Here is a 16,921-nt window from a genome sequence, read left to right as displayed (position 1 = left end):
CTGGGTAAAGGGCAAATCACAGCGGCCCTTTACCACATGATAGGCTGTGTCAAATGACAGGTGATCATGATGTAAACACAAGGTTATTGGCATTCCTTTCCTCACACTGACAGCATGAGTAGGGTAGAAGAGAGCTGATAACCGGTTTGTGTTAAAGGGACATCTACACTGATAATCAGGGTAGTCCCATCAGTGCCTATCAGTGCTCACCAGTGCTGCTTATCAATGTCGCTTATCAGTGCCGCCTATTGGTGCAGCCTCATCAGTGCCCACCTGTGCAGCCTTATCAGTGCCACCTATCAGTGCCCATCAGTGCAGCCTCATCAGCACACATCAGTAAAGGAGAAACATTTTTGGTCTTTTTTTTGTTTATCAAAAAATAATAAACATACTGGTGATTAAAGCGGTTGTATGCCCTGAATAAAAAAACGAAGCTCCCGCACAGCCTTCCAGTGACTACTGAGGGAGCTGACATGTTCCCTCTGGGTTTCTTCTGGGTTCACAGCTCCGATGCTGCGAGTGGCCGGAGCCGCAATAACGTCAATCCCGCGCATGCACGCGGAAGTCCTCTTTCCAGCACAGTCCGGCAGCATCCGCTGGACCTTCAGCACGCATACGCCGCTGACATCATTGGCTGCGTGCAAGGTGAATATCTCTTTTTATGTACAGGTAAGCGTTATTTTAGGCTTACCTGTAGGTAAAAATGTGCAAGCGGGGTATACAACTGCTTTAAATACCACCAAAAGAAAACAAAGTGATACAAATTTTAATTGTGTACAGTGTAGCATGACATTTAAAGTGTGACAGCGCTGAAAGCTGAAAATTGGCCTGGGCAGGAAGAGGGTAAAAGTGCCCAGTAGGCAAGTGGTTAAGATTTAGGAGCCCTTTTGCAACACTAGGGCAGGTATGCAGTGACACCAGTGTTTGTGGCGCCTTGTACACAGGTACACATTCCTGTCTGGACTTCCATTCATGTCAGTTCACTCATGACGTGCATTAACATGCTTTGTGTTGACTTGTAATGAATAATAGAATACACAGGTGCATTGTGGGCCATACTAGAAGGTGTGTGTTGATTCATGTGTAAATTTAACAAAACAACGATAAAATCTCATTCATATTTCTGCATATAAACACATGTACATAATGCATTTAACTGAAACGTTCATTTAAAACCACTTTCTTTGTTAGGCCTCATTCACCTCATAGGTGCTATGGCCTGTACAGCCGTCTGTTCTAAATTGACAGACATGCACGGGTAGGTGAGTGGCCTCAAATGCGTACTGTCTTGCTGACCCATCCCTGCATACCTGTCAACTTAGGGTGAGAGGCTGTGTCTGTACAGCAGCTGCATCCAATAGTTACATAAGCTGCCTGCACACAGCTCCTGCTGGTGGCTCCAGCCATATTAACAAATGGCTGATTCACGCTATTCAGGTTACAGCACTGTGAATGAGGCCCTAGAGTTAAAGCGGTATTGAACCCAAAAGCAAACATTTATTATATTGCAGCTTACCAATTCCTAGATGTGATGGCTACATTTGTTTTCTTTTTTAGGCTTTCTTTCTTTCATCTGATGATCCAGCCATTATGTCTGTTGTTTTTCAAAGCAACAAGCACTCTTCCAGATGTATCAGTTTACAGGGATGAGACAAACCATTTAACACTGGCAGGGGTGCTTAAAATGATCAGCATTTATTTATTCATGTAAAACCTTTATCCCAAAGGGAAAAAGCTGTTTGCTGTAACTGATTATAAAGTGTGAGCTGGAATTTGGCTTCAGTTTGCTAGTGTATTTAAAGTTACTAAACTCACAACAATAAAATCAGTTTGTATATGCAGTAATGTATGCTTGTTATACTCGCTGCGGAACCTAAGGGGTTAAGCCTTTGCATTGTGTATAAAGGCTGTTTGATCCTGTCTCTCCTCTTCTTCCACTGTCTCCAAAAAACAACCTAATGTTTACAGAGCTAGGGGACGGGCTGCACATGCTCAGTTTGGTGTGTATTGCTAGAGAGTTTTTTTTTTCTTTTTTAATTTTAATTAAGGACTGCAGAAGCTACAAAAATACATATTTATCAACATAACATCCAGCTTTCTCCATTAACAAACAGAGTCTATTGTTTACAAGTTTTTTTTTTTTTCTTTCTTTTCTTGGGAGGGTGCATGTGATCAGCATAGGGCCAATCAGCACTGTCCAGACAGAGCTTCAGGGGAGAATGACACCTCATCCTAGAAGGTTTACTTGGAACTAATAGAAGTCACAAGGCTGCTATATACTGCTAATTAGGTAATATTTAGCAGTTTATATTTACAAAAATAATTGCATTTCAATGTTCTGTGTACTGTGGGAGACCAGATATAGTGAATGCAGGTTCTGGGTTTAGTAACACTTTAACCTCCCCTTCTTCCACTGTCCCCAATCTATCTGCTGATAGAACAGAGCCTTGGGGACAAGCTGCACATGCTTTTTTCGTGGGAGGGTGCATGTGATCAGCAAAAAGCCAGTCAGCACTGTCGAGACAGAGGGTCAGGGGTCCTGCAGCCTCATAGGACAATCAGGGGAGAATGAAAACTCCTACAAGCTTTAACCAGACGCTGATAGAAATCACAAGACTGCTCTAACTGTTGAGAAAAGGTAAAAGGGCTAGTTCACTGTCCTTCAGACTTTGGGAGGGGGGGCATATTGTGGCCAGTGGGGGTAGAAAAAGTCTCAGGCCCAGCATCAGTGAAAATAAACATGGCTTCAGGCTTGATGATTAGTAGGAGTAGTGGTGCCCTATCATTGGTATTAGTGTAAGGAAAATTACCCCGTCATTGTTATCAGTGGAAGAAACAGGGACCCACTGGGGGGGGGGATTGTGGCCAGTGGGGGTAGAAAATGTCCCAGGCCTGGCATCAGTGGAAATAAACATGGTGGCCTCAGGCTTTATGATTAGTAGGAGTAGTGGTGCTCGATCATTGGTATTAGTGTGTAGTGAATATTACCTGTCATTGTTATCAGTGGAAGAAACAGGGCCCCACTGTTATTGTCAGTAGGAGGATTAGTGCCCCAAGGGCCGGATAAAGACCAGCAAAGGGCCGCAGTTTGGGGACCACTGCTCTATCGGGAAGTCAGATCACAGTAGAACAGAAAAAAAGAATTGACAGATTTGGAGGAGGCTGAGAGCAATAGAAGGGACTTTTTGTGCTAAGAATCCATAATTAAATAGGTTTTTGTTAAACCAAAGTTTAGTGTCACTTTAACTGCCCAAACTAGCCTTTGCATACAGTGCAATTCTATCCAGCACTGAATGAACATGATATTGATCAAACAAAATATGTATATATGGATTTCTTTCCTGTATATAATGCTGTATTGTATCTATGACATTGTTCAATAGAATCGGTGTCACCGTTGACTTGGCGAGTTTTAAGTCCCTTGAGCTCAGGATTTGGCATGTATCACAAAGGGCCATAAACGTTACCTCCCGGCTACATATGCCTAGGGGGTCTATGTGTGCAAGTGTTCCTTGACTTTATGATATGCGTTGTTGCTCATGGATACCGGGATGTGTGCTGTAGGCGAGAACAGCTGGGCCCCTCGCTTTCTTTTCTTTTCCTTCCCACGTGCATTGTATGTGTGCTCGGCAAAGGCCATGTGTTTCCATTATTCATGCTTGTCATGCACGCTACAGAAGCAGGCTCGTTGGGACATATATCTACTCTCACCAAATGCATTTGTGAATTAGTCACTAGATGGCCTGAATAGATTTTACCCAGCGAGGGTCATTTAAAGCCCATACGCACACACTCATGTGTGTGCGCCACCCTGGTAATAAGAACGCCCTGATGTCTAAAACCAGTATTTATAGTATGCCAACATCAGGGTCATTCTTCTTTTTAATGGGGCTCTTGTGCCTTTTCATTCGGTGTGTGCTGTGCGTTCAGTCTTTATAGAACACCCTTTCCTGCTTATGTTCTCTAAAATCTAAGCAATCATAAGGAGTACGTCATTGAAGCCTTCTAGATGCGAGCATGATCTTAATTACCTTGGCTTCATTACACCCAGGTATTATATCATTGTGCTGTTCCCAGCATTTTATTTAACATATGCCCTCTGGGGGTATGGCTTAGTTTGATAATGGTAGCTGATTAATATTTAAAGTGCAATAAGTTGCCATTTTCATCCTCCCGCAATTTTAGTTTTATATCCGGTTGTCTGGATATGCATTTTGTGCTAACATTTTACAATTATTTCCAAGGATACGTTGTTACCAAAGTAATATATTTACGCTAGATTGAACTGTCACACCCCAGCACACTGCAATCCAATTCTGACACAATGATAAATACTTTTTCAGTATGTTAAAAGCGCCATTTTGGAATTATTTTAAAGCAGCTCCGGGGGGAATACGGAAAGTCATTCAGCTGCTAATAGTGTCCAATAAATTGTGCTAAATTCAAAAAATTTAATTAAATTAAAATGTAGCCACTGTTAAGCCCCATACACACTATCAGATTATCTGCTGAGTTTTTCCTTCAGATTTACCAAAACCATGTAGTAGAAGGGCCTGCCTGATTGCATACACATTGAAACTCCTAAGGTTTGTCCTCATATTATATGGTTTTGGTAAATCTGAAGGAAAAACTCAGCAGATAATCTGATAGTGTGTATGGGGCTTTAGACTGAGCAGGACATTTAAAACAGCTCTGTTAGGGACTGCAGCTTCTTGCTAGTCATTGGGGTTGATTTAAGGCAAATAGACTGTGCACTCTGTATGTGCAGTTGCTCTATAGCAGGGGTCTCAAACTGGCATCTGTTGCAAAACTACAAGTCCCATAATGCCTCTGCCTGAGGGAGTTATGCTTGCACCTGTCAGCCTTGCAATGCCTCATGGGATTTGAAGTTTCACAACAGCTGGAGGGCCGCCAGATTGAGACCCCTGCTAGGGTGAACAACATTTCCAAACTGCCATTCAGGGACTCCACTTCAAAAAAATCAGCTTGTTCTGTAACTAATCACAACACAGTGATTAGACACAAGAGGCGGGATTTAGAATTTCTCCAATCACAAGTAGAGGGCGGGGATTGTGCTCCTCCAGACATTCCCAGCCAGGACAAGTATGGTCAGTGAGTAAAGCGGTCATGTGGCGGCCTTTTTTGAGGGCATTAGGTGGCCTGGGGGGGGGGGGGGGTGGCTTTGTCAGTTTTTTATTCCCGGGACACTGTATTGTCCTGGAATGAAGGTACCCGGGACAGACCTGCAAAATTCGGGACTGTCCCGGGCAATCCGGGACATGTGGTCACCCTAACCCCTGCTCTATAGCAGGGATATGCAGTTACCGGACCTCCAGCTGTTGCAAAACTACAAGTCCCGTCATGCTTGTGGCTGTCAGAGTCTTGCTATGCCTCATGGGAATTGTAGTTCTGCAACAGCTGGAGGTCCGCTAATTGCATATCCCTACTCTATAGCTTAGTAAATGAGGGGATGTTATGTTGACTTCCATCATCTAATCATGTGCAAGCAAGCTGTTTTTAAAAAAAAATTTCTATAATTTTCCTTGCATTTGATTGGGTATTCTTTGTAAAATTAAAGCGGACCCTCAGTCATTTTTCATCTTTCCATCTATTAAATCTTCTGCCCTTGTTTTAACTTTGGAAAGTAAAACATTTTTTTCCTGCCAGTAAATACCTTATACAGCCCACTTCCTGTTTCTGGTCTGGTAATTAGCCTAGGCTTATGACATCATGCACAGCTCTCTCTCAGTCTCCTGAGAGTTTGCCAGTTAAAGTGGGGTACCCCCTAAAAAAAAAAAATTTAAAGTCAGCAGCTACAAATACTGCAGCTGCTGGCTTTTAATAATCGGACACTTACCTGCCCCAGGGTCCAGCGATGCGGGGGAACGAAGCCCCCCCCTCGCTCCCCGCTCCACTCGCGGCGCCGTCATGCATACTGTGGGCACCCGGCTGTGGCTTCACAGCCGGGCACCCACTGCGCATGCGCGAGCGGCGCAGGGTGCCGTGATACGCCGTACAGTCACCTGGGACACATGACAGGTCCCAGGTGAATGTGCAGCGCGAGGGGAAGTGATGTCACCAGCCCGGGCAATGAAGAAGGCAGACTACGAGGGACCCCCTAGCAACTGGTATTTAGAGGTGAGTAAAAAATTTTTTTTTTGCCAATTATTTTTTTTTTATTTTTTTTACGAATTTTAAGTAGTTTTATTTTTTTGGTGGCAACACCACTTTAAGGGAGTGGGGATGAGTCATAAGAGTGCCAATGAGAGCTGCAGAGCTGGAGGTGGGCCAATGGTGTCCGTTTATGAACCAGTGAAGAAAATGTCACTGCTTCATTCTCCAGCATTCTCATAGGAGATCGTACTCCTGTGCCAGTTTATGAAGCTTTGTAGAACGCTTCTCCTTTGGAGGAGTGAAGTGATCTACAAACGCTTCAAATAGTGGAGAACGGCCCCTGATACTGGAATCTTGTGAGGCTCTACGAGATTACAGTACCAGAAATTCACAGAAATACTGAGATGTCAGTGTATTAAGCAATGATAAATTATCCCTTCTCAGTACATGGACCAACGACATGGTAAATGCTAATAAAATAAAGTGTATATATATATATATATATATATATATATATATATATATATATATATATATATATATATACACAGATATACACACACACACACATTTTATATTTTTTATTTATATGTGTATATATATATATATATATATATATATATATATATATATATATATATATATATATTATACATACACACATCTGTGTTTCCTTGCATTTCAGAAATGCGCTACACCAAAAAACACAGTAAAAAACACACCAGCTCCGCTGTAAGAAAAAGTTCTGAAGGTTCTTTGGGGTGATTGCTGTGTGTAGGGCAGCCCATTTAGGTGGATGGGCTGCTCTATGTGTGATGAGTGAAAATGCTCCAGAACACCTTCCCCCCCTCGCTAAAAAAAAAAAAAACGCATGTGGGAATGCGAGTTCCCGATATACAGAACCGTGAACGGGGCTTGACAGCTGAGTGTTTCTGTCCACTCCCTCCTATGTACATTTGGATGTATGGTGGGTGGATGATGCAGCATGTGTACTATTGAGGTCAGCTGGTAAACTCCTTCCTGTGTCATGACCTACAGTCTGTAAGGAAGTAAGAAAGAAGCAATAGGTATGTTTGGAATCATGGATGAAGGAGAGTAAGATACGTGTTTGTAGATTTTATGGAAAACTTTGATATTTTTGCAAAAAAAGCGTTTCTTCTCCAGGGAGAATACATTTAGTGCTTGCAGTCGTTCCTCATAATTGAGGTCCTCCAGTCTCCATATTAATTTAGTTGCCCTTCTTTGGATTCTCTCCAGTTCCAGCATATCCTTCCTGAGGACTGGTGACCAGAACTCTACGGAATACTCCAGATGTGGCTGAACCAGAGTTTTATGAAGTGGCAGGTTTAGGCTCCATGCACACTGAAGCTCAAAAAAGCTTTTTCTGGACGCCAGATTGCTGGCAGAAAACGCTGGTTGAAAAACGTGCTTTTAACAGCGTTTTGTACTAGCGTTTATGAGCGTTTATGGGCGTTAGCGTTTATGGGCGTTTTTAATAAAAATATACAGAGGACACTCCAAAAATCCCACAATGCATTGAAAAAATAGAACGCCGAACACTAATTAACGTGTGTTTATGAGCGTTTATGAGCTTTAATAGCGGCGTTTGTTTGTTTTTGGCGGTGAAAAACGGCACTTTGAACGCAAATTTCTGGCGTTTAGAAAAAAGCCCATAAACTCCACTGCTCATTAAAGCTAAACAGTGTCCATGTGTGCATGGACACATAGGCTAACATAGAGTGGAGTTTATGGGCTTTTACAAAATAAATTGCAGTTTATAAGCTCCAGTCTGCATGGAGCCTTTTAGTTTATCTCTGGAGTAAATTCCTTTTTAATGCATGCTAATAGTCTGCTTTCTCCCTAGAATTTTACCTTGGTAAATCCAGCACTCCTCTCAGCTCAGGTGGTAAAACATGGAACAGTGCTCAAAAAACAAAGACAAAACAAAATCTGATATAGTCACCAGTGGCGGCTGCTCCATACGGGGCACAGGGGTGCCGCCCCCCCCAATCCATGCGTCCGGCCCAAAATCTACATACAGGGCGCCAGACAAATTTTTTATTTTTTAGCACATGATTTGGAGCCTGAGGCTCTAATTGGCTTAAAAAACGGATGGGCTTGGGGTGCAGAGTGCTCTGCGCCCACCCAGTTGTGTGACAATAGCAAATTAATATTTGATTGTGTTTCTGATTCTTCTCCTGGCCAATCGGGAAGCGAGAACCTATTGGCAAGGAAGTCTTAGGACTCAGTTCCTATTCGCCTGGGAGGAGAAGCAATGGCCCGGTGTCACGACAAGCTGCAGCAGGTAGAGGGGCATCTTCCAGGAGCTCTACCCTGGATCACCACCACCAACTCCTAAGGTAAAGGGGGGCTAGTGTGAGAGAGGGGGGCCAGGTGCAGCTTCCAGGAGCCCGCACCACCTCCGATTCCCGCCTGTCTCCCACAGAGGGGATGGTGTCTGACCTGTCTATGGGGGGGGTCATGTTCTAGTGTGAGTGAGGGGACCAGGGACAGCTTCCAAGAGCTAGCATCACCTCAGATTCCTGTCCGTCTCCCACCAGGGGATGGGTGTGTGTTGGCTGGTGTGAGTGAGGGGAGCAGGTTTGTTTGCCGTCCCTCCAAGATATTGAGCACCAACCGCCACTGGTGCTCACTGAGGTATTTTTATTTAAAATAAGAACTGCACTCACATAATTTACAGACATTTGTATAAAGGACTGTTATATAACGATTTTGGATCATAATTATACACCGATTTTTAAGTTGCATTATTTTGATTAGGTTGATGATTTTTTGGTATATGAACCAGTGCACCTTTTTTTCTATACAGATCTACCCCATTGTGTGCCACCTGACTGCCTTCTCCAGTTTTGCTGCTAGTGCTTCCAGTGGAATGTAGTGAGGCTGGTACTGGTACATGAATGATTTCTTTCACAGTAATCAAGCATGTGTACTATGGGACCATGGAGATAATAGGTGAAGCAAGGGGCGTTGCTAGGTGGGGCTAGAGCCCATACCAGCGTAGTAAAGAAAGTCATATGCTTGGGCGGGCATACACATGTATATACAGTAATATACGTGTGTGCGTATATGTCCCCAGAGAGCCCCCCACTTACATCAGGGTCCCCAGAGAGCCCCCCACTTATATCAGGGTCCCCAGAGAGCCCCCCCTTACATCAGGGTCCCCAGAGAGCCCCCCCTTACATCAGGGTCCCCAGAGAGACCCTCCCTTACATCAGGGTCCCCAGAGAGTCCCCCCCTTACATCAGGGTCCCCAGAGAGCCCCCCCTTACATCAGGGTCCCCAGAGAGCCCTCCTTGCATCAGAGCCCCCAGGGAGCCTCCCCTTGCATCAGAGCCCCCAGGGAGCCTCCCCCTTGCATCAGGGTCCCCAGAGAGACCCTCCCTTACATCAGGGTCCCAAGAGAGCCCTCACCTTACATCAGGGTCCCCAGAGAGCCACCCCTTACATCAGCATCCCCAGAGAGCCCCCCTTACATCCATCGGGGTCCCAAGAGAGCCCCCCTTGCATCAGGGTCCCCAGAGAGCCCGCCCTTACATCAGGGTCCCCAGAGAGCCTCCCCCTTGCATCAGAGTTCCCTAAGATAACATGGTCAACAGCAACCCCCATTCCCCCTACCTCTGTTTGACAACAGATCAAGCAATAAATAAAATGTTTAGCTGTGATTAACAGCGCTTGTCTCTGGAACTAGGCACTTTCCTGAGACAAGCGACATTACTAGGTATGTAGGGGGCATGGGTCATTTGCCCATTCCACCACCTCTTTCTTTTCAGTGGTTGCATGTAGGATGCAGGCAGCTGGGCCAAACAGCATCAGTAGTTGCTAGAATGCAGGCGGCCGGTCTGCACAGTGTTATAGCATGGCCATATCAACCATGGAAGTTATTCGGCCCAGCTACCTGCATCCTAGCAACCAAAGGTGCTGTGTGGCCCCTCTGCTTGCATACTAGCAACAAATGATGTTGTGTGGCGTGGCTACCTGCACCCTTGCAAGCAAGGACACTGTGTGGCCTCATCTCCTGCGTCCCAGCAACCAAAGCTTCTTGGCAGCCTAGTTGCCTACATCCTAGCAACCAGTAAAAAGACAAAGGGATCGAACAGCGTAACTTGGTGGGAACTCTGTAGCTGACATGCCCCCTCTTTCAGGCGTGCTCACTGAACAAGAGGTGGACCAAGGTTAGTAATGCATACAAATTGGGCTTCTAACGGGGGAGGAGCAAAGAAGCTGAGAAGCAAGGAATAAAGAAGGGTTTATCTTCACATATCCATCAGAAAATAATCAGGTCTGTCATGCACTCATTCCGCTCACAGAGGACGCCTGGCCATGTAATGAAACACACCGCTGAGTATAGAAGGGCCGGTGTCTTATCATATAAGGTCCCCCATCAGATAGCGTCCGCTGGGTACTGCGAATGCGAAGCTCGCCCACGAGGGGCTGTCTACTTTTCACAACCCTATGTCCGCTTGGATGGTGGGGCTACCTCCTCCACTCACGGCGCAGGCGCGGTTCAGCTTCAGAAATTTTACGAAGCTTCTTCTGTGCGCAGTACGGGGCAGACGCTATATGATGGTCGGACTGAATATGCCAGAACACTGGCCACGGTGGAGACAATGCTCTTTCCAAACGGGGCTTGGAGCGCTGTTGTGGACGGATACGAGAAGATGACGTCACTGGTAAGCGACGCGTTTCCTGAGCGTTCGGGTCACGATGATGTAGCGGCTGCACTCCATCAAGCTGGTGATGGATAGGGAAGGGGAAGCTAAATTACTAGTGGAAGGGGGGAATGGCTATGCAAAAAAGGACCGGACTAAAGGACAGCCCGTCCCTCAACAGCGCCGCCCTGCCACACTTTTCTGATCTTTTCTTCCTCCTCTGGAGTCTCACTTCACCTGCTGAAACAACACAGGTCTACGCATCCTGACCTCTCAGAAAAATGTGGAAGGCCACCTATCAACCACTTTTTGAAAAGTGATCCACTGCGGATGGCTTTTCAGAGGGGTGGCAAGGGCTGCTACATTGAAGAAATCTATTCCCAGTCGTTATTTCTTTGTATGTAGATCACAATCATTTCAGTCCTTTCCTCCAGGAACATTTTGTGTACTTTGTCCTACAGGTAAGAATAAAGAAAATATATAGTGTTTACAAGACTATAAATGCTTACATTCAATTTCTGAATACTCTTCATGAAAAATGTGTTCCTTTGCAAGGAATAGTTTGTGTATGTGCTTTCCGTAGCTTCCTTATCTCATTTTAGCTATGCACTTATACCATCAAGCTGAGGTTTTGCGCAGATGAAGCAGCGGCTGTCTGAATACGATTGCATCCGACGTGCACTGCACAGCTAAACTTTGTGTTATTTCAGGTCAGGCAGCGTGCGGCTCTACCCGCAGGTATAAATATGCATACAAAGGAGGGCAAAGCACTGAGCAGCTACTGTAGCATACCTACATCATCTAGAAGTGGAAATGTATTTTTAATAAGACTGTCACATTTTTAATTCCTTGCTGTTCCATATTTTTTATTTTTTTGTTAATCAAATTATCACACATAATCAAATCTGTAAATGTTTTATTAAGCTTCTCAAATATTCCTGTACTCTCTTCAAAAAAAAAAATCTGAAGAGCTGAACAGAGATTCTCTGCTTTAGATGTGGTCAAACCTGCATGAAGATGGGAAGAATCAAGAATGTAAACTCCTGCTGGGTTTTCCTGCTATCCAGGGTTCAATTAACCACTTCAGCCCTGGACCATTTGGCTGGCAAAAGACCAGAGCTTTTTTTGTGATTTGCCACTGCGTCGCTTTAACTAGATGCCGACCGCCGGCTGTCAAATGACGGCCAGGCGGCGCACCTATTGTGGCGGGAGGCCGTCATATGACGGCCTCCCGTTTAAACAGGGAATGCGCGCGATCGTGCGCGCGCATCCCTGTTTCTTCGGTGGCGGCGTGTCACGGAGACACCGCTCGCCACCAAAGGGGGGTGAACAGCCATTGGTTATGGCTGTTTACCACGTGATCGGCCGTGATGAAGTCACGGCCGATCACAGATGGTCACACCCCGAACGTGCACGGCGCATGCACGTCAGTGGCGGCGTGTTCCCACGGGAACACTGCTCGTCACCGACGCTGGTAAACAGCCATTGGCCGGCTGTTTACCCACGTGATCGGCTGTGATCCTTTCACAGCCGATCACTAAAATGTAAACAAACCGCGGTAACGGGATGTTACCGGGTTCTCCTCCTCACACACCGATCGTGTGTGAGGAGGAGATTGTGGTAACATCTCGTTACCGCATACAGTGTACACTAATCATACTGATTGCCCCCCCCAATAAAGAGGACCTGTCACCACCCCTCATAGTACCTGTCAATCACAGTCCATCAGAGTACCTGTCACAGCCCATCAGAGTACCCGAGTACCTGTCCCAGCCCATCAGAGTACCCGAGTACCTGTCCCAGCCCATTAGAGTACCCGAGTACCTGTCACAGCCCATCAGAGTACCAGAGTACCTATCCCAGCCCATCTGAGTACCCGAGTACCTGTCCCAGCCCATCAGAGTACCCGAGTACCTGTCCCAGCCCATCAGAGTACCCGAGTACCTGTCCCAGCCCATCTGAGTAACCGAGTACCTGTCACAGTTCATCTGAGTACCCGAGTACCTGTCCCAGCCCATCAGAGTACCCGAGTACCTGTCACGGCACATCAGAGTACCCGAGTACCTGTCTCGGCACATCAGAGTACCCAAGTACCTGTCACGGCACATCAGGGTACCCGAGTACCTGTCACAGCCCATCAGGGTACCCGAGTACCTGTCACGGCCCATCAGGGTACCCGAGTACCTGTCACAGCCCATCAGGGTTCCCGAGTACCTGTCACAGTCCATTAGAGTACCGAGTACCTGTCACAGTCCATTAGAGTACCGAGTACCTGTCACAGTCCATCAGGGTACCCGAGTATCTGTCACAGCCCATCTGAGTACCCGAGTACCTGTCACAGTCCATTAGAGTACCGAGTACCTGTCACAGTCCATCAGGATACCCGAGTACCTGTCACAGCCCATCTGAGTACCCGAGTACCTGTCACAGTCCATCAGGGTACCCGAGTACCTGTCACAGTCTATTAGAGTACCGAGTACCTGTCACATTCCATTAGAGTGCCGAGTACCTGTCACAGTCCATCAGGGTACCCGAGCACCTGTCACAGTTCATTAGAGTACCGAGTACCTGTCACAGTCCATTAGAGTACCGAGTACCTGTCACAGTCCATTAGAGTACCGAGTACCTGTCACAGTCCATCAGGGTACCCGAGTACCTGTCGCAGCCCATCTGAGTACCCGAGTACCTGTTCCAGTCCATCTGTGTACCAGAGTACCTGTCACAGTCCATCTGAGTACCCGAGTACCTGTCACAGTTCATCTGAGTACCCGAATACCTGTCACAGTCCATATGAGTACCTGTCACCGCCCTTCAGAATACCCAAATACCAGTCACCAAACCATCAGAGTACCTGTCACCAGGCCATCAGAGTACCTGAGTACTTGTCACCAGGCCATCAGAGTACCTGAGTACTTGTCACCAGGCCATCAGAGTACCTGAGTACTTGTCACCAGGCCATCAGAGTACCCGAGTACCTGTCACCAGGCCATCAGAGTACCCGAGTACCTGTCACCAGACCATCAGAGTACCCGAGTACCTGTCACCAGACCATCAGAGTACCCGAGTACCTGTCACCAGACCATCAGAGTACCCGAGTACCTGTCATCAGGCCATCAGAGTACCCGAGTACCTGTCACCAGGCCATCAGAGTACCCGAGTACCTGTCACCAGGCCATCAGAGTACCCGAGTACCTATTTGCAGCCCATGTCTCATAGAATATACGTTGGGGTGTTTGCTTTCCAAAATGGGGTAATTTTGTGGGTAATTTCACTGTCCTGTGGTCCAGGACCTTCAAAAGTGTGATGGGTAGGAATGAAATGAGATGTGTCATTTATGCTCCTAGAACGCCTGAACGTACTACTTCAATGTTCGGCCTCTCTATGTGGCCAGGCTGTGTAAAAAGTCCTACACATGTGGTATCGCCATACTCGGGAGGAGTAGCAGAATGTATTTTGGGGTGTAATTTTTGCTATATACATGCTATGTGTTAGAAATATCTTATAAATTTACAATTTTGTGTAAAAAAAAAATGCGTTTTAATTTTTTTCCACATATTCCAAAAACTTCTGGAAAAAAATTAACCATTCAAAAGACTCATTATGCCTCACAGATTATACATTGGGGTGTTTGCTTTCCAAAATGGGGTCATTTTATGGGAAATTCTATTGTCCTGGTACTCCAGGGACTTCAAAAGTGTAATAGGTGGTTGAGAAATGAGATGCGTCATTTTTGCTCGTAGAACGTCTGAAGGTACTACATCAATGTTGGTGCTCTGTATGTGGCCAGGCTGTGTAAAAGTCTCACACATGTGGTATTGCCGTACTCGGGAAGAGTAGCAGAATGTATTTTGGGGTGTAATTTGTCGTATGCATATGCTGTGTGTGAGAAATAACCTGATAATATGACAATCTAGTAAAACAAAATAAAAAAAAATAAAAAATCTTCATTTTGCAAAGAATTGTGGGAAATAATGACAACTTAAAAAAACTCACCATGCTACTTACTTAATACCTTGGGATGTCTACTTTTTAAAAAGGGGTCATTTGGGGGGTATTTGTACTTTCCTGACTTGTTAGTGTCGCAAGAAATGAGATACACCTGATGTACTGAAGGCCTGATCAGAAGTGATCAATTTTCAGTGATTGGCACCATAGTTTGTAGACTCTATAACTTTCACAAAGACCAAATAATATATACTAATGTGGGTTATTTTTACCAAAGATATGTAGCAGTATAAATTTTGGCCAAAATTTATGAAGAAAAATTACTAATTAGCAAAAATTTTTGACAGAAACGAAGAAAAAGGCATTTTTTTCACAAAATGTACGTTTTATTTTATTTATAGCACAAAAAATAAAAAACCCACTAGTGATTAAATACCACTAAAAGAAAGCTCTATTTGTGTGGAAAAAAGGACGCAAGTTTCATATGGATACAGTGTTGGATGACTGAGTAATTGTCATTCAAACTGTGAGAGTGCTGAAAGCTGAAAATTGGTCTGGTCAGGAAGGGGGTGTAACTGCACTGTATTGAGGTGGTTAACTGACAATTACGCGGTCGTGCGACTTTGCACACAAACAAAATTGACATCCTTTTTTCTCCCACAAATAGAGCTTTCTTTTGGTGGTATTTGATCATCTCTGCGGTTTTTATTTTATGCGCTATATTTTTTTTTTCTTACTTTCTGCTATAATACACAAAAAAAATATATATAAAAAATGTATTTATTCATCAGTTTAGACCGATATATATATTCGACATATTTTTGGTAAGAAAAAAAAACAAAAAAGCAATAAGGGTGTATTGATTGGTTTGCACAAAAGTTATTGTGTCTACAAACTACGGCATAGATTTAGGGACCTTTGTTTATTTTTTATTGTTTTTACTGGTAATAGTGGCCATCTGTGATTTTTAGCAGGACTGCAACATTGCGGAGGACAAATCTGACCCAAATTACACTTTTTGGGGACCAGTGACATTACTGCATTGATCAGTGCTATAAAAATGCAGTGATCAATGTAAAAATGACACTGGCAGGAAAGGGGTTAACACTAGGGGGCGACCAAGGGGTTTTTACTTTTTGCTATAATAAATATCCCCCAAAAATATATAAAAAACGTTTTTTTTCCCCTCAGTTTAGGCCGATATGTATTCTTCTACATAGTTTTGGTAAAAAAAATTGCAATAAGCGCTTATTGATTGGTTTGCGCAAAAGTTATTGCGTTTACAAAATAGGGGATAGTTATATGGCATTTTTATTAAAAAAAAAAAAAAAAAATATATATATATATATATATATATATATATATATTTTTTTTTTTTTTTACTAGTAATGGCAGTGATCAGCGTTTTATTTTTATTTTTATTTTTTATCGTGACTGTGACATTATGGTGGACAGATTGGACACTTTTGGCGCTGCTTTGGGACCATTCAGATTTATACAGCGATCAGTGTGATTAAAAATGCATTGATTACTGTGTAAATGTGACTGGCAGTGAAGAGGTTAACCACTAGGTGGCGCTGTAGGGGTAAAGTGTGTCCTAGGGAGTGATTCTAACTGGGGGGGAGGGGCTATGTGTGACTCAACACTGAGCACAGATCCCGATTACAGGGAGCAGTGATCAGTGATGGTGTCACTAGGCAGAACGGGGAGATGCTTGTTTACATCAGCATTTCCTCGTTCTTCCTCTCTGTGAGACATTGCGGGTATCCCCACGGACATCAAGTCCGCGGGACCCAAGATCACACTCATGGAGCTCCCGGTGGCGCACGCAACTGCAAACCGCTTCTTAAAGGGCAATGTACAGGTAGATTAATATGCCTATACGTGCCCTGCTGCCGATGTACATTGGCGTGAGCTGGTCGGCAGGCGGTTAAATAGAGTTCTCCTTGCTTGAAGTGGCACTACACCCTGGTTTAAAAAAACAATTTTATTAAAGTATGTATTCTTAAAGCGGTTCTAAAGTCAAGACAGTTATCTTAATGCATTCTCTGCATTAAGGTAAAAATGTGCCACTACCTGTTCTACCCCCCATCCCTAAACACTTACCTGGCTTCTCTCAGTGCTCCCACGCTCTCCCAGCTGCAGCCCCGCTCCTCTCTTTTTCTGATCTCACATTACACACGGAGGGC

The 16,921-nt window shown here is 44.7% G+C and overlaps 1 protein-coding gene across 1 annotated transcript in view; it reads left to right on the top strand.

Annotated features, from left to right (window-relative positions):
- The window catches only part of MOB1B (MOB kinase activator 1B), a 118,454-nt gene that overhangs the window by 20,330 nt on the left and 81,203 nt on the right, over window positions 1–16,921 (top strand). The gene's annotated exons all lie outside the window — the stretch shown is intronic.

This window comes from Lithobates pipiens, unplaced genomic scaffold (genome assembly GCF_037356315.1).
Source record: "Lithobates pipiens isolate NorthernLeopardFrog02 unplaced genomic scaffold, aLitPip1_a1.2 Scaffold_13, whole genome shotgun sequence".
Lineage (NCBI taxonomy): Eukaryota > Metazoa > Chordata > Amphibia > Anura > Ranidae > Lithobates > Lithobates pipiens.
This window is presented reverse-complemented; position numbering and strand designations above follow the sequence as displayed.